The 23238-nt window shown below is 39.8% G+C and overlaps 1 protein-coding gene across 1 annotated transcript in view; it reads left to right on the top strand.

Annotated features, from left to right (window-relative positions):
• Positions 1 to 371: 371 nt before the first annotated feature.
• PTPRD (protein tyrosine phosphatase receptor type D) overlaps positions 372 to 23238 on the top strand; it is a 466133-nt gene continuing 443266 nt past the window's right edge. Inside the window, exon 1 of the mRNA XM_061365082.1 lies at positions 372 to 417. The gene's annotated coding sequence lies outside the window, so the exon portion shown is untranslated. The remainder of the gene's footprint in view (positions 418 to 23238) is intronic.

Raw genomic sequence — 23238 nt, forward strand, 5'->3', positions numbered from 1 at the left:
ACATATGTTCTAAGCATCAAGTCTATAAAAACATATATCTCTTCCTACAGACTACAACAATGAATATCCATTTTGATACAATAAAAAGATCAAGTTTATGTTTTTATGTCATAATTTGAAGGACTTTTTTTTTGTTATATGGATTTACTGTTACATAGATTGAAAAGAGAGAAATTATGTGTCATTTTAAATTGTACATATCTCTTTGCTGTTAGAGATTGAATACTGCATCCACAGGATGTTGCCTTCACTTGAATTCAGAATTAGAAAGTAAAAATTAATCTTGTTGTGACAATTTTAACTTGAATTCTCTAACAGAATAATATATGATGCATTTCACAAAATTTTATTTTGCCCCTTTCTTTTTCCTTAGGTGAGAAATTCAGTGGACAACAGCAAAATCTACAAAGATTTAAAGTAAGATTTCGCATGCACTCACTTTCTAAGTGTTGTTACAGATTTATGCAATGTTAGTTATTTTTTTTTCCAAAATGCCTATGACTTCTTTTTTGTTCGAGTTTTGTGTTATAAACCACAAGCTTCCTTATACTTAGCAATATTTAGTACCTCTTGCAAAGTGTATCCCTTTTGAAATTCGAGAGGTTCCTCTAGTCAGGAAACAAAGCATAATGCTTGGATCAGTAAATCATGTAATAAACTCTCGTATATGTCTCTTAAGGTGCAGGAATGAGAACATAGTTCAGATTTTGCAGTGTTGTTGGAACAACAGCTCCTGCAGTGTGATTCCTAGGGTGTGCTATAAATTAAATGGAAATTTAGGGAATGCATTGAATGTGGACCAGCAGTATCAACAAAGAGTACTGATATCTCACACTAGTCTTTGTGCAGTAAATAATACTCCTCTGTAAAGGTAAAGTAAGACTGGAGAGCAGTACAATGAGCACTTACAAGAGTAAGAAAGTACACTACAAGCTATTGTTGTAGGAAACAATATGTCAAACCTTTAATACTCTTTCTACCTACTTTGTAAAAGGTAATATGATGGTTAGGCACCATCATATTATGACCTGACCTATCTCTTTTTGATGAGCAAAGCAGAATATTCATTGACCTGGTTATGTAGTAGATCACTCCCTAATGAGAAAACTTTTTATACTTAACACTTTACCTGTTAATCACCAGAGCAAATTTCTGAATATCTTGTATGTGTACAGACATTTTGGCAAATTATAAAACATTCTATATTTTATATATATATGATCATGTATAGGAAATTTGGGGTTGTTGATCGTATTATGAAACAGCTAAAATATTACTGTATTCAAGGAGAGTCTTCAAATTTCATACATTAACACATTATAATTAACACATTGATAGCGAAGTTGACAAAAGTGGTGAAAAACACTATCACATATTTTTCTGGAGTTATTAAGAGAAGCAAACCTGCTGACGTCATTGTGGAGAATGACAGAGAATCCTAAGATGGTCAAGTGAAAGGACAATAAATTGTCAGATAAAATTCAGCATGCAGCAAATATGTAGTGATGATCCCTGAGAAAAACAGTCCTAGCTTCGCAAACACTCACCAATTTGAAGGTGGTTAATTTCTTTTCAGCATTAGATAGCTCATCTCAAAAGTAAATACAGTAACATTGGGCAAGATGAGGAGCAGGACAAAAAGAATGATCAAAATTTTAAGACATTTTTTGTATTTGTAGCGACTATATACCTAGCATTCTTCAATATGGAACAGAGATAATCTGAGGAAAGACTAGACAGAGGTTTATAAAATCATGTCTGCTGCACAGAAAAGAAGGGAACAAGAATTCATTTTCTCTTCCAGTACTAAAACTATAGTCCAGAAACTGAAAGTAGCAAATACAAGGTTCAAAACCAATAGAGCTTATGAGGAAGTTGTGAAACTCTGATATTCCCTCTGGTTTCAGAAAGTCCCTAAGGTGCTATTGTGTAGGTAAATGGCCAGGGGTAGTATCGCTGCATATTGATACTGGTTTACATTTGTCAAAATTTCCATTACTATCCACTTACTACCCCAGAGGGTCTATTGTGTTACAAATATCTTGGGCCATTCTTGATTTTATGATACAGCTTATAGAATATATTAACAACTGGAGAGTAACACATAGAATTATGGCTAGTGAGTTAAGTAAGTTACCAGATGCATCCTTAAGTCTCTTTCCAACCTCCCTGGTTTGGTGCAATTTTATACTTTAAGTCTTGACCTTATGTTTAATGGCAGTGGCAATTCCAGAAAAAGCCCAGAAAAGTCTTGCTCTTAAGTATCAAATTCCAGCAAGATTCACCCTTGCTTAGTTAAATCATGTGGAATAGTCACAGAAAAAAATAAAACAACAAACCAACAAAAAAAAAAAAAAAAAAACCCTATGTTTTGTACAGACCTCAACAGAGGGAGTTATTCTAAGCTATGAGAAACTTAAGAAAATGTTAGTATTTTTTTGGCAGACATTCCTCACTGAGATGCCTGCACACAATAATACAGTGGGGAAACTGCTACAGATAAGAAGTAAAATCAACCACACCAAGTAAGACAGGTTGTTGTGACTCTAGAAATAAAATGGAGCTTTTGAATATGAAAGAGAAATAAATGAAAATGATAGATCAACAGGAATAAGCTACCTAAGACATCCCTCTCTGATCAAATTCAACTGTTATTTAACTTTTTAATGAAAAGATAATTCTTTAGAGTTTCTTTAAAAGGTATGTAACAACTGGGTTTATTTTATGGGGAGACTCTTCTATTTGATTGTCTGTGGAAAGAAGTGGGTAATAAAAAGCACAGTATGAAAACACCAATGTAGGAGAAACTTTTCTTCTCACAGCAGCTGATACCTCTCTTGCTTTTTATTTTCCATATTGTCACTAACTAAATAAATTTCTGCTCTTTCTGGCTTATCTGTCGATAGGGGATTGATAAGCACACACATCACTGTACTCTTGGACAGGGGCTGACCAAGCAGTGTGGTTTTCTGCAAGAGGTGCTACTTAATAGCATCAACCTTGATTAGTATAAAGCATTATACTAAAATTTCCTCTCTCTCTGTGTCTCTTTGTGTTTCAAGTTAGAAAAAAAACAATGGAGACAAACATTGGAAGATGGCGTCTAGAGCTAATTGACTAGCATATTTAAAGTGGGATGTGGTTGCTTAGAAACATAGCCTTTAACAGAAGCCTGATTATTAAATAGTCTGCAGGGCGTTTAACAGAAGCCTGATTATTAAATATTCTGCAGGGCAATGTAGGACAACATGATTTTACAAGAGCAAGAATCACAGTGAAAGATGGTCCATGGCTTAATATTAAAGGAAACATATTTACAAATAACATTTTAATTTTTAAGCCAAATTAAAGAACATTATTGAACAAATTTTGAACAACGCTTACGCCAGTGCAGTAAACTCAAAATTGGAGTCACAAAGCCTGTGGGCCAATGTGCTGTTTATTCCATGAGGCCCTCTGTTAATTCCAGCAGTAGTTATTTCTTCTCTGTGGCTGATCTTGAGAATTTCTGATTAACTTACTATACTAAAATATGTATTCTATAGGAAGAAGCAGATTATGGAGCTCAAAGGACATTGAGAGGTCTAAAGTGCAGCAGCTTTTAATTATGTAACAGCCTCTAACAAAATATGTTCTACAAGGGTACTGATATTTCCAATATAGATGACCTATTAAGAGTATCTACAATAAATCTAATCTATAACCAGATACATTTATTCATTGAAATCTCATGATCTAATTATGTATTTGAAAAACTGCAAATAACACCTATGATGTCGTTTGTTTTGGGATTCTCAATGACAAAAATGATCCATTGTTCTAAAGTATGTCTCAAATTTCTTCACAAAATATTGTTAATATCTCAGGGAGCTTTGATTCCCTAAGTAAAGTAACGATTTCTACTTACCCACTACACTTGAAATCATCAATAATTCTGTTGCAGCAATGAGGTCACTTGAACACTGGATCTTTGTGAAAGAACTAGATATTATGAAAAATTACAGTTTTACAGCACATCTTTTTGTGTGTGTGTGTGTATGTATGTGGCTTAGCACAAAGTATTATGCAAAGAATAGGATGAGAAGAATTGTTTCCTGACTGGTTAAAATATAGATTCAGACTTCAGTGCTCAAGTTTCATTAAAAAAAATATAAATCAGAGGAACATTATAGGAAGCCTGGCCTATACATGAAATAGCAAACAAGGACAGTGATTTTTAACATGGACTTTTTTACTAGGCAAATTATTCTAATTAAAAAAATTCTAACTGTTGCAGAGCAAATTAATAGCTTTTAACGAGGACCACAGAAAAATAAGGATAAAGGAGTGAGGGGAAGACAAGCACCGTAATGAGTAAATTAGAAGCTTCATTATTAATAAAAACACACACTATCAGGGTTTCAAAGTAAATGTCATCATAAAAATATGATTCTTCCAGCCTTCTTATTTATCCATCTTGAGAAGGTATTACAGAATTAAAGATATTCAGTAGCTTACTGATCAAGACTAAACTCTGATTATTCCTTCAGTTAAGGTTCTGTACAAATAGCCAGCTTTCTGAGCCCTATGGACATCTAATGCAAACTTCCCTCTATCACCACTAACTGGGACTAAGTCTGCAATCGAAACAGGAAAAATATTTAAGTATAAAATGAGTGATAAGAAATTCACACAAAACTCTGACACATTAGTAATATGGTGCCATATACATAAACTACTGAAGACCTGGTATTGAAAACATCCAAACTCACTATTAAAATAAATCAGTATTTATAGCTATACTATACCAACAGTAATTAGTAGAAAACTGTTTTATTCAAAACTATAGTATGTCTTTAACAAACAATAAATATTAATAAAAAAATCAACAGTCAAGTTGATCTTATTTCCTGCAGATTAAATCCTTTTTTTATTTTATAATTTAATGGAAGGCCATTAAACTAAACTATTATTGGAAAACATAAACTCAGGATCACTATTTAGGAGAATTGCAGCTAAAAGCATATTACACCTCTGGACAGCAATAAAGAAAATGGGCATGACTTCTTCAACTTCGATGAGTCATATGCCCTTTTCTGCCTTGTAAAAGGTTATGGGTTGTCATAACTCACTGGGATGTAAGCTTGTCATAAGATATTTCAGAAAATAGAATCAGTCTTGTCATTTTATGTTAGCTACTTAGTATTTTCACACCAAGAACTTGATTAACCAGGTTCATAGATGTAGTTGCTAATACCTATTAGAGAAGACTGTAGATTACACTACTGGGTTACCTGGCAGTTACCAGAAAAAATCTTCATGTAGTTGCTGCACTTTTATATAATGTGCTTCTTGATTTACAGGAGTTCAGCAGAGGATTCTTTTGCTTTATAAGGATGGCAAATTTGAAAATGACCTAAAAATTTGGGGATAATAATTAATGGCTTAGACAATTTTTAGTTCTAATTATAATTGTAAAGCAAATAACTTAATTTTGGAATCTTAAAAATGAAAAAAAAAAAAACAAACAAAAACCAACCAAACAAAAGCAACAGTTGGAAAAGCCAATAAAGAATATCTTTCCAGACAGATAAAAAGATTTGTAGGAGTGTGGTTAAATTTCTTGAATGCTTTACTCTTTTTTCTAACTATGAGAAAGTTTCTAGGTCGATTACCTTTACAAATAAAGCAGTGCAAAAAATTTTGTGTAAAATAAATTGTAGTTATAAACCTTAATCTTATGGAGATATTCTTATATGATGTTTTCCATAACTTGAGCTAATTTGACTATCCTAGAAAGAACTGATGAAAATACTTCTTCAATGACTATTATAATAATGATAATTATCATTATTATTATTCTAAAATAATAGAGTAAAATTTCATAGACCTTAAAGCATACAGTATTTTATTCCCTCTCTCTTCATCTAAATGGTTAATGGAAATCCCGTATTGAAAAAACCCGTATAAACTGTTCCACCATCATACAGAAGGCATGTTAGCTGTCTCTTCCCTTGAAATTCACAGAACAAGATTGTTTTATCGATTGGAAATTGAGAAGAAACTCGCCGTATGACCAGGGCCTGGTCTGGGAGCTCTGCACTGACTGCCCTGGCAATGGCCACCATAGGCACCCAGACAGAGCTGCTGCGAGGGGAGGCTGCAGTGCAGACTTCAGGGTGTAGAGAGTGCCTGCACTGGTCTGGTGAGGGAAAGGTACACAATGGGCTGGGCTGCACTCGGTGCTCCCTGGTGGAGGCTCTCCTGCAGCAGGGCCTGAGCTGCAGGATGCTGTTAATAGGCTACAAGATGTCAGGGTAGCTGAGAGGAAGCAGGAATGCTTGCTCCCTGCCCAAACTGTGCAGAGTCCTCAAGCTTCCCTTGTAGCTCATGGAGGAAAGAAGGAGGTCGTTAACCCATGAAGCTGGGAATCGGTGACAAAAAAAAAAAAAAAAAAAAGAAAAGGAGGAAAAGGACAATTAAAAACAAGGGACTTCCTCCTAAATCTGTTGTCCCCACCCAGAACCGCCTGCTGTCCTACAGGGGGGTCATGAGGAAACACACTTGCACCAGAAACAGACAGCTGAGGCACTAGTAAAGAAGATCTCTACTGGTGCTGCCAGGAAAAAGCAGCGGGTCATAGTAGTAGGGGACTCTACTTTGAAAGGGACAGAAGCACTCGTCTGTCGGCCTGATCCCGTCTCAAGGGAGGTGTGTTGCCTACCAAGGGCACAGATCAGGGATGTGGCAGAGAGGCTGCCTGCTCTAGTAAGCCCCACGGACTATTACCCACTTCTGGTGATACATGTGGGTGATAGGGATATAGATAGTAGTAGCCTGGGGAGCATAAAGAAGGACTACAGAGCCCTGGGAGAGGTGGTTAAGGGCTCTGGAGCTCAGATAGTCTTTTCGTCTGTTCTCCAGGATACAGGGGAGAACCTAAAAAAAGCTAGGAGGATTAGCCAGGTTAATAAATGGTTCAAAGGGTGGTGTCACAGTCAGGGGTTTGGGTGTCTTGAACATGGCACCCAAGTTTGTAGGCCAGGTCTAGCAGGAGCTGGTGGAGCTGGTCCGATAAGAGCATTTTTGGTAGGCAGCTTGTCAGACTAGTAAAGGAGGCTTGAAACTAGATATGTTGGGGGAGGGGAGCATCAATCCATTCCAACACACCCAGTCAGTTGCCAGCACCTATAATAAATGCTCAGAGCAATGTAGAGATATTCCAGCTGCTCCAGCCAATGAGCCGGCTTCATCTGGAGCTCGGCCCAGATGCCTCTGTACAAATGCCCATAGTATGGGGAACAAACAAGAGGAATTAGAGATGTGTGCACGTCTATGGGGGTATGATATAATAAGCATCTCAGAAACATGGTGGGATGGCTCCTATGACTGCAGTGTTGGAATGGAAGGTTACAGACTCTTTAGAAAAGACAGGCCTGGCAGGCATGGAGGGGGAGTTGCCCTTTATGTTAGGGATAGGCTGAAGAGTATCAAACTCTGTCTGGGGACTGGTGAGCAGTTAACAGAGAGCTTGTGGGTCAGGGTTAAAGTGGGAACAGCGATGGGAGACATTACTGTGGGGATCTGTTATGGACCGCCTGATCAAGAGGAATCTGCGGATGAAGCACTCTATAGGCAGATAGGAAAAGCCTCACGCTCAAAGGCCCTCATTCTCATGCGTGACTTCAACCAACCTGACATCTGTTGAAATGACAGTACGGCCCAGCACAATCAATCCAGGAGGTTCCTCGATTGTGTGGAAGACAACTTCCTTCTGCAAGAAATAGAGGAACCGACAAGGAGAGGTGCCATGCTTGACCTTGTGCTCACCAATAGGGAAGGGCTTGACGGAAATGTGGCACTCCAGGGCAGCCTTGGATGCAGCAACCACAAGATGGTTGAATTTGAGGTCCTTAGGACAGTGAGAAGAGCATGCAGCAAGCTCACTGCCCTAGATGTCAAGAGAGCAGACTTTGGCCTCTTCAGGAACCGGCTTAGTAAGGTTCCATGTGATATAGCCCTAGAGGGCAGGGGGGATCAAGACTCATGGTTGGTCTTCAAGGATCACCTGCTACAAGCTCAGGAGTGTTGCATCCCAACTAGAAGGAAGTGCAGCAGGAGGGCCAGGAGACCTCCTTGGATGGATAAGGAGCTCCTGAGAAAATTCAAATGAAAAAAGAGTTTTATAGAAAGTGGAAGCAAGGACAGGTGGCCTGGGAAGAGTACAGGGATGTTGTCCGGGAAGCTAGGGACCAGGTTAGGAAAGCTAAGGCCCAGTTAGAATTAAACTTGGCTAGGGATATTAAGGATAACAGGAAGGGATTCTACAGGTACATAGCAAATAAAAAACAGATTAGGGAGAACATAGACCCCCTCAGGAAGCTCTCGGGTGAACTAGCTACACAGGATTTGGAGAAGGCTGAGGTTCTGAATGACTTCTTTGCCTCGGTCTTCTCTAGCAAAGGCTCTGACCGCACCACCCAAGTCTTGGAAGGCAGATGCAGGGACTGTGAGAATGAAGACCTTGGGGCCACTGTAGGAGAGGAATTGGTTCGAGACCATCTTAAAAATCTGAATGTGCACAAGTCCATGGGTCCTGATGAAATCCATCCGCAGGTCCTGAAGGAGCAGGCAAATGAAGCTGCTAACCCGCTGGCCATCATATTTGAAAAATCACGGCAGTCAGGTGAAGTTCCCGATGACTGGAAAAAGGGAAATATAACCCCCATTTTCAAGAAGGGGAAAATGGATGACCCGGGGAATTACAGACCAGTCAGTCTCACCTCTGTGCCTGGCAAAATCTTGGAGCAGATTCTCCTGGAAGGCGTACTAAGGCACACAAAAATCAACAAGGTGCTTGGTGACAACCAGCATGCTTTCACTAAGGGGAAATCCTGCCTGAGAAATTTGGTGGCCTTTTATGATGCAGCTACAGAACTGATGGACAGGGATAGAGCACTTGATGTCATCTACCTGGATTTGTGTAAAGCATTCGACACTGTCCCACATGACATTCTTTTCTCTAAATTGACGAGACATCAATTTGATGGACGGACCACTTTGTGGATAAGGAACTGGCTGGATGGCTGCACACAAAGAGTTGTGGTCAATGGCTCAATGTCCAGCTGGAGACCAGTAACGAGTGGTGTCCCTCAGGTATCGGTGTTGAGACTAGTCTTGTTTAACATCTTCATCGCTGACATGGACAGTGGGATTGAGTGCACCCTCAGCAAGTTTGCCGATGACACCAAGCTGTGTGGTTTGGTTGATATGCTGGACGGAAGGAATGCCATCCAGAGGGACCTTGACACGCTTCTGGAGTGGGCTGATGCCAACCTGATGAAGTTTAACCATGCCAAGTGCAAGGTCCTACACCTGGGTCGGAGCAATCCCAGACACAGCTACAGGCTGGGCAGAGAAGAGATTCAGAGCAGCCCTGTGGAGAAGGACTTGGGGGTGTTGGTCGATGAGAAAATGAACATGAGCCAGCAACGTGCGCTTGCAGCCCAGAAAGCCAACTGTACCCTGGGCTGCATCAAAAGGAGCATGACCAGCAGGTTGAAGGAGGTGAACCTGCCCCTTTATTCTGCTCTTGTGAGACCTCACTTGGAGTATTGTGTACAGTTCTGCTGTCCTCAACATAAAAAGGACATGGATCTGTTGGAACAAGTCCAGAGAAGGGCCACAAGAATGATCAGGGGACTGGAGCAACTCCTGTATGAAGATCGGCTGAGAAAGTTGGGGCTGTTCAACCTGGAGAAGAGAAGACTGCGTGGAGACCCCCTAGCAGCCTTCCAGTATCTGAAGGGGGCCTATAGGGATGCTGGGGAGGGACTCTTCATTAGGGACTGTAGTGGTAGGACAAGGGGTAATGGTTAAAATTTAAACAGGGGAAGTTTAGATTGGATATAAGGAGGAAATTCTTTCCTGTTAGGGTGGTGAGGCACTGGAATGGGTTGCCTAAGGAAGTTGTGAATGCTCCATCCCTGGCAGTGTTCAAGACCAGGTTGGACAAGGCCTTGGGTGATATGGTTTAGAGCGAGATGTCCCTGCCCATGGCAGGGGGGTTGGAACTTGATGATCTTAAGGTCCTTTCCAACCCTAACTATTCTATAATTCTGATTCTATGATTTACTAAAAAGGCATGACTTGTGATCTATCATGTTAAAAACTGGTTGGAAAAGACCGTTAAGTCAACTAAATAAGAATAATTACACAAGAAATAAATGGCAGTTTGTGCCCTTTCCCATGTTATTGATTATCTCATTATGCTATGTTGCCTATGGTGCATATCTATTTACATAATTAAAACCTCTTTATGTCTAAGTTTGCATAAAATTGCTAAGAACCTGCTTCTTTAGCCATTTTACGTCTCATTACTGATTTCTGAATATATCATCATACAGCCAAGGGAGAGATTGTGCTCCTTATGCACATTGAAGTTCAATGTCAACTCTTTCCATTTGCATAGATGTAGAATGGAATTCCTGGTGGGATGAGAATTGCTCTAATTTTTCTTCATGTATGAATGTGTAGCTCTTATTACAGTGAATATCTAGATTTGAGTTATACAATTTTTTAACTGGCTAAGATCATTAAAGTAGATCTGGAGATACCTTTAAATGGGTGCCAGCTGAACTTGTACCCTAAAAGACTGTACGGTTGCTGACTGTGTAATCACAAGTCAGAATCCACAGGTTCCAGTGTCTCTGAATTAATCTGTGTCCTGGGTTCAGCAGTAGCAGTCATTTTTTCTCCTTAGTAGCTGGTGCAGTGCTGTGGTTTTGAGTTTCAGCCTGGGAACAGCACTGATAACACCAATGTTTTTAGTTGTTGCTAAGTAATGTTTACTCTGACCAAGGACCTTCTGAGTTTCATGCTCTGCCAGGGAGGATGGGAAGCCAGGAGGAAGCAGAGACAGGACACGTGACCCAAATTAACTGAAGAGGTATTCCATAACACAGCACATCATGCCCACTATATAAACTGTGAGGCAGTTACCCAGAAGGGCTAGATCACTGCTGGGTTGGGCTGGGTATCGGTCGTTAGGTGGTGAGCAGTTGTATCGTTTTCCCTTGTTATTTCCCATATCATTATTATTATTGGTGGTAGCAGTAGTGATTTCTGTTATACCTTAGTTACTGGACTGTTATTATCTCAACCCATGGGACTGATATTCTTTCAGTTCTCCTCCCCATCCCTCCAGGAGCAGGGGAGAGAAAGAGGGAGAAGTGAGAGCAGCTGCATGGCTGGGCTTAATCCACAGGGTTTAAGCAGTCATTTTTCTCCTTGGTAGCTGGTGCAGTGCTATGTTTTGACTTTTGGCCTGGGAACAGAGCTGATAAAAATGACGTTTTGGTTTGGCCAAGGACTTTGTGAGCCTCATGCTCTGCCAAGAAGGAGGGGAAGCCGGGAGGAAGCAGAGACAGGACACCTGACCCAAACTGACCAAAGAAGTATTCCATACCACAGCACGTTATGCCCAAGAGGTAACGGAGAGTTACCCGGAAGGGCTAGGAGACTGCGGGGTTGGAGGAGGTATCTGTCGGTGCTTGGTCGGGTTGTGGGGGCGAGTAATCGGTCGCCTGGTGCTGAGGTATTTTCTTCCTTTGTTATTTCCTTTATCGTTATTACTATTGGTGGTAGCAGTAGCGATTTGTGTTATACCTTAGTTACTAAACTGTCCTTATCTCAACCCGTGGGAGTTGAATTCTTTCTGATTCTCCTCTCCATCCCTCCAGGAGTAGGGAGAGGGCAAGAAGGGGGGGGAGGGGAGTGAGTGAACAAGCTGTCCGGCTGGGGTTAAACCACGACGGTCTGACATACTAACTTTGTGTTTAAGTGACAGGAATTTAGTAGAATCTGTGAGTCTAAACATGTTTGGGACTGATTATATGCCAGTTTTACTAAACCTGCCATTAATACACTATTTTCTTTTTTTGTATAGATTAAACATGTGGGCACTAAAATACAAATTATAGTCTAGATACCAGCAATTAATGTTGTGAGTCCTGTTTTCTTGCTGTGGGCACTGTGTATCTTAATAACATGTTTACAGTTTTAGCTTATTGTTTTCCTTGGTTGGATGCTGCTATTGGGCTGTTTTTTTTATCATGATGCAATCACAGACATTAGTTCATGTGACTTCTCAGCAATCAAACTGATTATTATTAGACTGCGTAATAATATATATTATAATGCTGATTTTACTGCCTGTCCAGGAAAAGAGCTATTTTTTTTTTCTTCCTGTAATCACTTTGTCCCTGTTTTGTGTGAAACAAAATGCTCACTGAAGCAAGCTATCTATGATTCCAGCAGTTCCTCACTAAATATTTCTTTATAACCATAAAAGAGTGTCTGCTTCATGTAGGAGAGCAGGGTTGTCAGCCCTATAATATGAAACCTAGTAACAAGAATAGAAGAAGGTCTTTGCATTTTCTCTGGACAAAAAGGCGTGGCATCTAATTAATTGAAGAAGAGGGTAGGAATTTATGTTTGATCATAAATAGAGTGTAGGCTGAAGTACTGTAAACATGAAAAGGCTAATGTGTTGTCCCTATGGATAAGGTGAAATATTTTCAGAAACAGCAAAGAAATATTTTAAACACTAAGAATGCCTTTCAGAGATTCTATCTCTCTGGAATGCTACACAACTCTGAATCTGAGAAAAATGGTATGAAGTGCTCCTGTGGAGCATCAGTCAATTTCTACTGAAAAAAAAATCACTGTAAGAATCCATCATTTGGCAATGCCCCACTTCATGAATCTCTACCTCTATACTCCATCCCAAACCAATTTTTGGAGTATCTTATTGTAAAGTAGCTCAAACATGCCCCGCTTTATTTGGATTAGGATTAATTATCCTAGAGAAAAGACATGACTCAGACAAAACAGCATTTCCCTGAAGCTGCAATTTTACGATAATATTTTATGTCCATTATGGCACAGGTATGTGGACCAAAAAGAGTTAAGAGATGCAGGTTTGAAAGTGTCTAACACAATTAGGAAAATGGAGACCTTGTCTCTCTTCAGTATAGATTAAAAGGTACTGGTTTGTTAAACTTAAATGAGGCATGAGAGGCTAAGGAAATTCATTATAAACACAACAAATAAAGGTACTTATTATAAATGTATCTAAGGGATCAATGACACGTAAGAAAAACTAATGTATAAGTTATAATCTTGATATAAAATGAAGCAGAGGCTAATAGATCAATTTAGAATGAAGGACAGAAATTAGTATGTGTTTGGTTTAGTATTTGTGCTTTTCTTTTTAAGTGCAGAGGCCTGGAGAAGACACCTAAATAGTGACAGGAAGTAACCAACACAGTTTCAGGACAGATTTTTGTAAATCTTTGAGTGATTGACTGACAGAACGGACATTCATGTTGGTGGTGTGAAACTTCAGTAACTGGATTTGTTGGACTCCCCCTGGGGGAAAACGAAGGACAGTCGATTGCCTTACATATTTCATTACAACGAAAACAATCAAAGCAGAAGCAATTTCATGATGTCTGGATGGTTGTTGTGGTGCCACTCAGAACCAACTCCTGTTTGGCATTACTGTTGAGAAAGCTGGCTGAAACTAAATTGTGAACCACAGGGATAAGTGTGGACCAGGTTTAAGATACATTTACAAACAGCTTTTTCTTTAATTTGCCATGTGTTTCCTTTCTTTTCTGATACCTTCTCATTACTTATACTATTTAAGAACACATACACATCCTTATCCCTGAAAACCTGTATCGCTTCCTCTAATGGCAGTAACACTAACATTTTGCTTTTGATGCACATGGAATTTTTTTCTTTTTACTTGTTTTCTGCTAGTAATTTTAAAATCTAGGTTGTGCATCGTTTTTTGTAGTGAGGTGGTTAGGCATTCATTATATATAACAAGTTATTTTGGTTTAGGCTTAAAATTAGCAAGATGGTATCACTGTCAAGTCTTATCTCTGACTCATTATGATTTTACATTTCAGCTAAAGGCTTTCTACTTGCAGGGAAATGAATGCCCACAGGAAACAAAGGCGCACTTCACAGTTGTGATTAGAAGAAAGGTGATAATTCATTTGTGAATATAAACATAACCTACAATTCCTAAATAATTGCAATATTAGCATTAGCAATAAGAAAACCATACAGGCTTAACATGGTTAGCATCTACACAGAATTTGGACCAGTACATAAAGATCCTGATGTACAGTAGTGTTACACTCTAAATTATTCATGTTTTGCTGTCAAATAGAATACTTCCTGTGCTCTGACCTTCTATAATTACTGATGTTAGTTTGTCAGAAAGACTTCCTTGAAGTTAAAAAAATATTGTATTATTTTAGTCATTCATTAAAAGACTGATTAAAGTATGTCTGAGAGCAATGCATATCTAATTTATAATTGTACACATTGTGATAAAGTCAGTGTATCAGATTGGGTTGTTCTTTTTTTGGGGGGGAAGGTTCTGCTCTGTTTAATATCGAGGTATGTGGTTTGAATCCAGCCTAGATCTTAAGTAGATTTTCTGTACAGTATCTTCTGTAAAAGAAGTGTTGAATACTCCCATTTTTTTCCCATACTTTGCATTATTTAAAAAATATTTAGCAATGAGAAGCTTATCAAATAGTTAACTTGAACCTCTCCAACTTTCAGAAAACATAACTTTGGCAAAAGTGGTAGAGAAATCAATATCTTAATTTTAAGGATTACTTTATGTTGAATGTCTCACCTTCATCATAAGTATGCCACCTCACACACACGTTGTTTTAGAAAACAAGTAATAAGAAGATGGCAAAAATAATCCTTTGAGCTTAATTGTAATAGCTGAATATTAGTTTCCAGTGGCAGCATGAATGAATGAAAGCCTTGAATGCCAGTGTTTCTTATTATAAAACATGCCTCTTTCTTGAAAGAGATAAAATCAGTCACCTTCAAATAAATAGACACGTGTTTAACAGTAAAACCAAAAAAAAAAAAAAAAAAAAAAAAAAGAGGTAGGCATGTTTACAGTGCCGGTGGGTCATAGTTCTGGAGATGCCTGCAGTAGCAGAAATGTCTACCAGGAAATCCAAGGGCCACACTGCAGAGATGTATGGGTGAATTTGCTTGGATCTAGAAGCAGAATAGCATGGTCATGCAGCATTGCGCCTGAGCTATTCAGTTCTGAAAAGTGACAGAGCTTATTAGCTTATAGACTATGCCTTGCTAGCAAAGGCATATTGCTTCTAGATGAGAATTGGGTTTTGTGCAGCTCCCATGCTTTGTGATGCTACTACAGTCACATTAGGTGGAGTGAAGTGGATGCAGGTGTCTTGATTGCTACAGTGTGGGCAATCCCATTTTTATAGGAGAAAAGGCTCCTTTTGCTAGTGCTTAATAAATGCTATGTCACAGCAAAAATGGTATCTCAACATTGCATTAAAATGATCGTTGGCATTTGGTACAGATAAATTAAATAAGCACTGAATTTAGAATAGCCATAAATGATGTGTAACTAATTTCTGGGCTATGATTTTTTCCCATGTGTCCAACCAATTAAACCGTTTGTAGAAATAGATGGAAACTTAAAATTGCATAACATTTGTTTATTGTGGATGAGATTTCCTGCCTAAAAATATACTTTTAAAATTATAATTTTATTTTAAAAATATTTTCAGAATTATAACTTTTATAACATGTTTTTATTATTTTTGGTAGTTCATATTAGCATTGCATCTCATAACTGAGCTGCAGAAAGCAATTTCATCTTCTAAAGAAATTTTTTTCTTTGAGCATTCAACAGTGGTTACAATTAATTTTAACTTACATATATTGTAGCTTAAAATATGTCAATATGTTATTTATTCCTAGTTGTAGCTTTCATTTTATTACTGCTACTGGTATTTCAAAATATTTAATGAAATAGAAGAATTAAGTGCATTTTTAAGATTAAATGTCAAGAATTTCCAAGACTATTTTCCCTAAACTAATATTCATCAGAAATCCTGCTTCAAAGCACATTTTTAAGACACTTATTCTTACTCAGGCATTACATTGGGAATAGCTGTACCTCTTATACATGAAGGCAGAAAGCCAAGACATGACTGGAGTCCAGGAAGAAAACTATCTCTCTTCCTGAAAAATATTCCAGAGTTTCCCTAATAATATTTTAGCTATTAATACCTATATTAGGTAGAGTATGCAGAAAGTAGTTTATCCTTTTTTGTTTTGAAACTGGGATCAATGTTTTTCTTAAACATCTTTTGCTTGAAAGTCTAGCTTGTTGTGGCTGATTTGTCTTGAGGTGGTTAGCAAGAGAAGGAAGAGAAAAATATGGTGTTCTAAGTTGTCCACTATAATTTTAGACAGCTGATGGAACTTACCAGCTAGCTTTTTATTATTTATCTGTAGACCATGCCAGTACCTACATTTCTAATTATCCTTGTGGGGCTCAGAAAGTGGTAAGAAGTCTGGAATCTACATCTACTGTCTATCAAATATGTGTGTGTGTACATATTGTGGACTCCTTTTTTTTTATTCTTTTTTTTTTTTTTTTTTTGTACTAGGAATAGTTACAGATGATTTTCTGCTGTTTTTGCTTCCCAATCTTCTCTGGTTCAAAATTAATGGTAAGGGAAAAGTGTGGTTCATGTTGGATACTTAGATTTCATTTCAGGCATGAACTTTAGCTCAACTCAGTAGCTGGCCTTTAAAGGGCAAGATAAATACCCATAAGTGAAAAATGATGCATTTGTATTCTTCCAAAACAAACAGAATTACTTGTTCTTAAAAACAAAGGTCGTCTTTCTTTCTAGCAACCTCTCATCTTTTCTACTTTTGGTTTCATGAGAAATTAAGGAATTATATTCCGTTACCTAGTGTTTCATTAGATCCAGTAATTTTCTGAGCATTTAAGTAGCATATATATCACTAAGAACATGTGAATTGTGCTCTTTAATTTTCCTGGTGTTGATGAAAAACTTGTACCAGAAAACATTTTATATCAACTTAAAACAAAGTAAGTACACAAAAAAGAGTGGAGAGGATGTTTTGTTTAGACCAATACATTTTTCCAATGGATAACATTTTCATCTCACATTTTCCTTCCAAGTTCATTTTCAGGAGAAAAGGATAAGGGAAAACAAACACCTAAACAAATAAAACAAAATACATCAAAAAAAAAACAACAACAAAGTTTTAACCTCATAAAATTACATTAAGTTCAAAAGAACCCGGGTAACTATAGACCGGTTAGCCTCACCTCCATTCTTGGGAAAGTGATGGAACACCTTATCCTTGGTGCCATCTTAAGGCATATCAAGGATAAGAGGGTTATGAGGGGCAGTCAACATGGCTTCACCAAGGGGAAGTCGTGCTTGACCAATCTCGTAGCCTTTTATGAGGAAATAACACGGTGGATGGATGATGGCAGAGCGGTGGATGTAGTCTACCTTGACTTCAGCAAAGCGTTTGACACGGTCTCCCACAGCATCCTTGCGGCTAAATTGAGGAAGTGTGGTCTGGATGATCGGGTAGTGAGGTGGACTGTGAACTGACTGAAGGAGAGAAGCCAGAGAGTTGTAGTCTATGGGGCAGAGTCTAGTTGGAGGCCTGTATCTAGTGGAGTGCCTCAAGGGTCGGTACTGGGACGAGTATTATTTAATATATTCATCAACGATTTAGATGAGGGAATTGAATGTACTATCAGCAAGTTTGCTGATGACACTAAGCTGGGAGGGGTGGCCGACACGCCAGAAGGCTCTGATGCCATCCAGAGAGACCTGGACAGGCTGGAGATCTGGGCAGGGAATAACTTGATGAAATATAACAAGGGAAAGTGTAGAGTCCTGCATCTGGGCAGGAACAACCCCAGGTTCCAGTAGAGGCTGGGGAACGACCTGTTAGAGAGCAGTGTAGGGGAGAGGGACCTGGGGGTCCTGGTGGACGACAGGGTGACCATGAGCCGACACTGTGCCCTTGTGGCCAAGAAGGCCAATGGCATCCTGGGGTGTATTAGAAGGGGGGTGGTTAGTAGGTCGAGAGAGGTCCTCCTTCCCCTCTACTCTGCCCTGGTGAGACCTCATCTGGAATATTGTGTCCAGTTCTGGGCCCCTCAGTTTAAAAAGGACAGGGACCTGCTGGAGAGAGTCCAGCGCAGGGCAACTAAGATGATTAAGGGAGTGGAGCATCTCCCTTATGAGGAAAGACTGAGGGAGCTGGGTCTCTATAGTTTGGAGAAGAGGAGATTGAGGGGTGACCTTATTAGTGTATATAAATATATAAAGGGGGAGTGTCACGAGGATGGAGCCAGGCTCTTCTCAGTGGCAAACAATGGAAGGACAAGGGGTAATGGGTACAAATTGGAGCACAACAGGTTCCACTTAAACCTGAGAAGAAACTTCTTCTCAGTGAGGGTGACGGAACACTGGAACAGGCTGCCCAGGGAGGTTGTGGAGTCTCCTTCTTTGGAGACATTCAAAACCCGCCTGGACACGTTCCTGTGTAACCTTATCTAGGTGTTCCTGCTCCAGCAGGGGGATTGGACTAGATGATCTTTTGAGGTCCCTTCCAATCTCTAACATACTGTGTGATACTGTAATCATCAGTTATTGCAAGTATGGGCTTATTCATACTACTCAGTAGAACGTTGTTTGAAATGCTGTCAAAGTATTTGCTAAAGTCTAGGTAGACAACATTCACAGCTTTCCTTTCGTCCACTAAGCAGGTCACCTTGTCGTGAAAGGAGATCAGGTTAGCCAAATAGGACCTGCATTTTATAAAACTGTGCTGACTGAGCCTGATCGTCTGCTTGTCCAGTCGTGTGTGTGATGGTTGTCACTGAAGATGATCTGCTCTTTAACCTTTCCTGGCTCTAAGGTCAGGCTGACAGACCTATAGTTCCCCAGCTTCTCCTTTCAACCATTCTTGTAGATGGATCACATATGCTAGCTTCCAGTCAAGTAGGACCTCCCTGGTTAGCCAGAGCTGCCTTTCTGCAATTGTTCGTACATGCCCAGTGCACCCAGTAAGACTGCAGCATTTTTCACTGAAACAAAATGTAGGGAGTATGTCCCAAACTTTGAAAGCCTTTCATTATCTAAATAAATAGATGCAATAAAAATGACCATTTTGTAATCATCAGTTTCAAATGAAGATGCATTTCTAAATCATGGCAGAATCTGCCTTTAAAAAGCAATAACCGTCATGCTTGAATCTTTAATCATGCTGCTCTTTTTCCTGTGTAGACAGTTATGTCTGTACAAAGTCTCACTGTCCCCTGGTGCAAAATTTTTCATTAGTTCTCAGCACTCCACCTGTCTTTTCCACCAGCTGCCTATTAGAGGGGGTTTATTTGAGCACTTCTAGTTGACAAATCATTGTGTTAGAAACAGTCCTTGAAAGGGGTACATAATAGTTCTAACTTTAGAGAATTAAACCGGTATATTTCTACCTTTAATACAGTGATTTGAGATGGTTCATATCCCATTCTTCCTATTCATGCTTGTTAAGCACAGAGACTTTGATTTGTGTTTTCAAAAGTCCTGTCAAACTACATCCCTATATATAGTATAGCTATTCTGGATAAGGGTCTCCTGTTCCAGACTTTGATAAAGTGAAAAATCCCTGGAGAAGAGGGAAGGAGATAGAACATAAGGTTTTATTTCTGAAGTAGTCAAAGGAAAGCTTCAGTGTTTGGTTCCTTTTTTGTTAACCTTTGGAAAGGAAAAAATTATGTACAATACGGAATTTGAATATCTTCATATACTCACAGAATTAATGAGGTTGTAAAAGACCCTTAAGAAAAATACATTTAAGATCACCAAGTCCAACCATTACCCCAGCACTGCCAAGTCCAGCAATAAATCATGTCACTAGGGGCTTCGTCTACACAGTTTTTGAACACTTCCATGAACAGTGATTCCACCATTTCCCTGGGAAGTCTGTTCCAATGCCTGACAACCCTTTTGGTGAAGAAATTGTTCCTAATATGCAATCTAAACCTCACCTGGTGAAGCTTGAGGCGATTACCTCTTGTCCTATCACTTGTTACCTGGGAGAAGAGACAAGTCACCTCTTGACTCCATCCTCCTTTCAAGTAGTTGTAGAGAGCTTCCTGAGCCTTCTCCTCTCCAGACTAAAGAACCCCACTCCCTCAGCCATTCCTCAAAAGGCTTTTGCTCTAGGCCATTCACCAGCTTCATTGCCCTTCTCTGGACCTGCTCCTTTTGTTCCTTATCCCCCTCCCGTAAACACTGGCACAGTTAATAACAGTTAACTTTTTCAGCAGCTGCATTTGCTAAAAGTAACTTTGGTCCTGTGCTTGTTTGTGTGAATATGTACACTGTAAACAGATGACACTATTGTGTAAAATTTTTCAGAAGGAAGAACAAAAGACAATTAAATAACACTTGCACACCATATTTCTCTCGGTAACTATCATCATTTATATTAATGCTGAGGGTTGTAGAAAACATTTCCATTGTAGTTTTGTTAATTCCAAATTACCTTTTTAATGAGGAAGGGAAGAGTGTAAATTACTTCTAGTATTTTTGCTTAGCCTCCTGAATTTGCTATTTTATAGACATTATAACATGAGAATATGGGGACATTAATGGCTCTTTTCTCCTCCTACTAAAGACCATTAACCAGACCTTAGGATCAGTTTTGGAGGTTTAAGAAAGGAAGAAAAATACATGTGATTTCCTGATGTTAATAACACTGTTATGAAGCTTTTTGCTCCAAAATACTCCATCTAATTACAAAAGAAAAAAATGCTGCAATAAACTGGTAATCAGAGGCATACAGATACATCTTAAACACCACTTTTAAGTTTAGACATCACACATATTCTTTTGAATTATTATTATGCCAGGCAGATAACAATCAAAAAAGAGGAACAAAAATAATATATTGATCTCTGTGAAATTACGTCATTTCTTGTCTTGCACTATTGTAAGATTAATACTTTAATTTTTAATAATTAACTTTTGTAATTTTTATCCATGTATGTAAATCACATACAGAATAATATTTCTGACTGTTGTCTTTAGTTGTACTCATTATTCTGATTTTTATCGGCTTATTAGCAGACAATTGGAGAGGCTGAAATAGAGGTTTGCTGGCCAAAGTCTGAGCAGTTTTGTGTCCTTGTGCTGATCATAGAATAATAGAATCATAGACTGATTTTAGTTGGAAGGGACATTAAAGATCATTTGGTTCCAATCACCCACTATAGGCTGGGGCACCTTCCACTATGCCAGGTTGCACAAAGCCCCATCCAACCTGGCCTTGATCACTGCCAGGGACGGGACAGCCACAGCTTCTCTGGACAACCTGTGCCAGCACCTCACTACCCTCACAGGGAAGGATTTTTACCTAATATCTAGTCTAAATCTACCCTCTTTCAATCCAAAGCCCTTCCTCCCTGTGCTATCCCTATGTGCCCTTCTAAAAAGCCCCACTTCAGATTCCCCACAGGCCCCCCTTAGGTACTAGAAGGCTGAAGGTCTCCCTGGATCCTTTCTTCTCCAAGCTGAAGAAGACCAGCTCTCAGCCTGTCTTCATAGGAGAGGTGCTCAAGCCCTCAGATTATCTCTGTGGTCCTGCTCTGGACTCACTTGACCTGCTCCACATCCCTTTGGTGTTGGGGGCCCCAGAGCTGAACGCAGTACTCCAGAAAGTAGAGATGAGGGGGAAAATCACGTCTTTCAACCTGCTGGTCACACTTCTTTTGATAAAGCCCAGCATATGGTTGGTTTTCTGGGCTGCAAGTGCACACTGCTGGCTCATCTTGAGCTTGTCATTAATCAACACCCCCAAGTACTTCTCCTCAGGGCTGCTGTCAATGCATTCTCCACACAACCTGTATTTGAGCTTGGGATTGGCCCAACCCAGGTGCAGGACCTTGCACTTGGCCTTACTGAACCTCATAAGGTTTGCACACTGGCCACCTCTCAAGGTCCCTCTGGATGGCATCCCTTCCCTCCAGCGTGTTGACCACACCACACAGCTTGGTGTCACGGGCAAACTTGCTGTGGGTGCACTAAGTCCCATTGCCCACGTTGCTAACAAACAACACTGATGAACTACGGACCCCTGAGGAACACCACTTTTCACTGATCTCTACTTGGATACTGAATCACTGACCACCACTATTTGAGTCTGACCATCCAACCAATTCCTTACAACCGCATGGTCCATCCATCAGGATAGTGTCAAATGCCTTGCAAAAGTACAGGTAGATGACATCAGTCACTCTTCCCTCACCCACCAAATCTGTGGCCCTGTCATAGAAGGCTACCATTGTCAGGCATGATTTGCCCGTAGTGAAATCGTGATGGCTATCACTAAACACCCCCTTATTGTCCATATGCCTTAGCATAGATTCCAGGAGGATCTGCTCCGTGTTCTTTCCAGGCACCGATGCGAGGCTGACTGGCCTGTAGTTCCCTGTGTTTCCTTTTTTGCCTTTTTTAAAGATGGGTTTTATATTTCCCTGTTTCCAGTCACTGGACTGCCATGACTTCTCAAATATGATGGTTAATGGCTTCGTCACTTCATCTGACAGTTCCCTCAGCACCCATGAATGCATCTTGTCAGGTCCCATAGACTGATGCACCTTCAGTCTCCTTAGATGATCTCGAACTTGATCTCTCATGTAGCAGGCGGTTTTTTATTCTCCCAGTCCCTGCCTTTGCCTTCTGTGACTTGGGCAGTGTGGCCGGAGCTCTTGCTGGTGAAGACAGAGGCAAAAAATCGAGTACCTCAGCTTTCTCCATGTCCCAGGTAACCAGGTCTCCCATTTCCTTCCAGAGTTTTTCTTGTTTCCCTTAATGTCCCTGGCCTTACTTAGTTCTATCAGGGCTTTAGCTTTCCTAAACTGATCCCTGGCTGCTCTGACAATTTATATTTCTCCCAGAGTACCTGTCCTTGTTTCCACCCTCTGATGGCCTCCTTTTAAGCTGGAGATTTTTCAGGATGTCCTTGTTCATCCACGCAGGCCTCCTGGTGTTCTTGCCCAGCTACCTCTTTGTCAGGATGTATCTTTCCTGACCTTCGAGGAGACACAGCTTTCTTGGGCCCCTCTTCCCTCCAGGGCTTTATCCCATGGCATTCCACCAAGCAGAATCTTCAAGAGCCCAGTCTGCTTTCTTAAATCTATGGTAGTGAGCTTACCGCACAGCCCCCTCACTGCCCAGAGGATCTCAAACAGCTCCATTTTGTGGTCACTGCAACTAAGCCTCCCCTCCAGCTTCACAGTCTCCAAAAAACCTTCCCTATTTGTCA

This window comes from Neopsephotus bourkii, unplaced genomic scaffold (assembly GCF_033783945.1).
Source record: "Neopsephotus bourkii isolate Nb327-2 ecotype Australia unplaced genomic scaffold, CSIRO-AGI_Nbou_v1 NB_1273, whole genome shotgun sequence".
NCBI lineage: Eukaryota > Metazoa > Chordata > Aves > Psittaciformes > Psittacidae > Neopsephotus > Neopsephotus bourkii.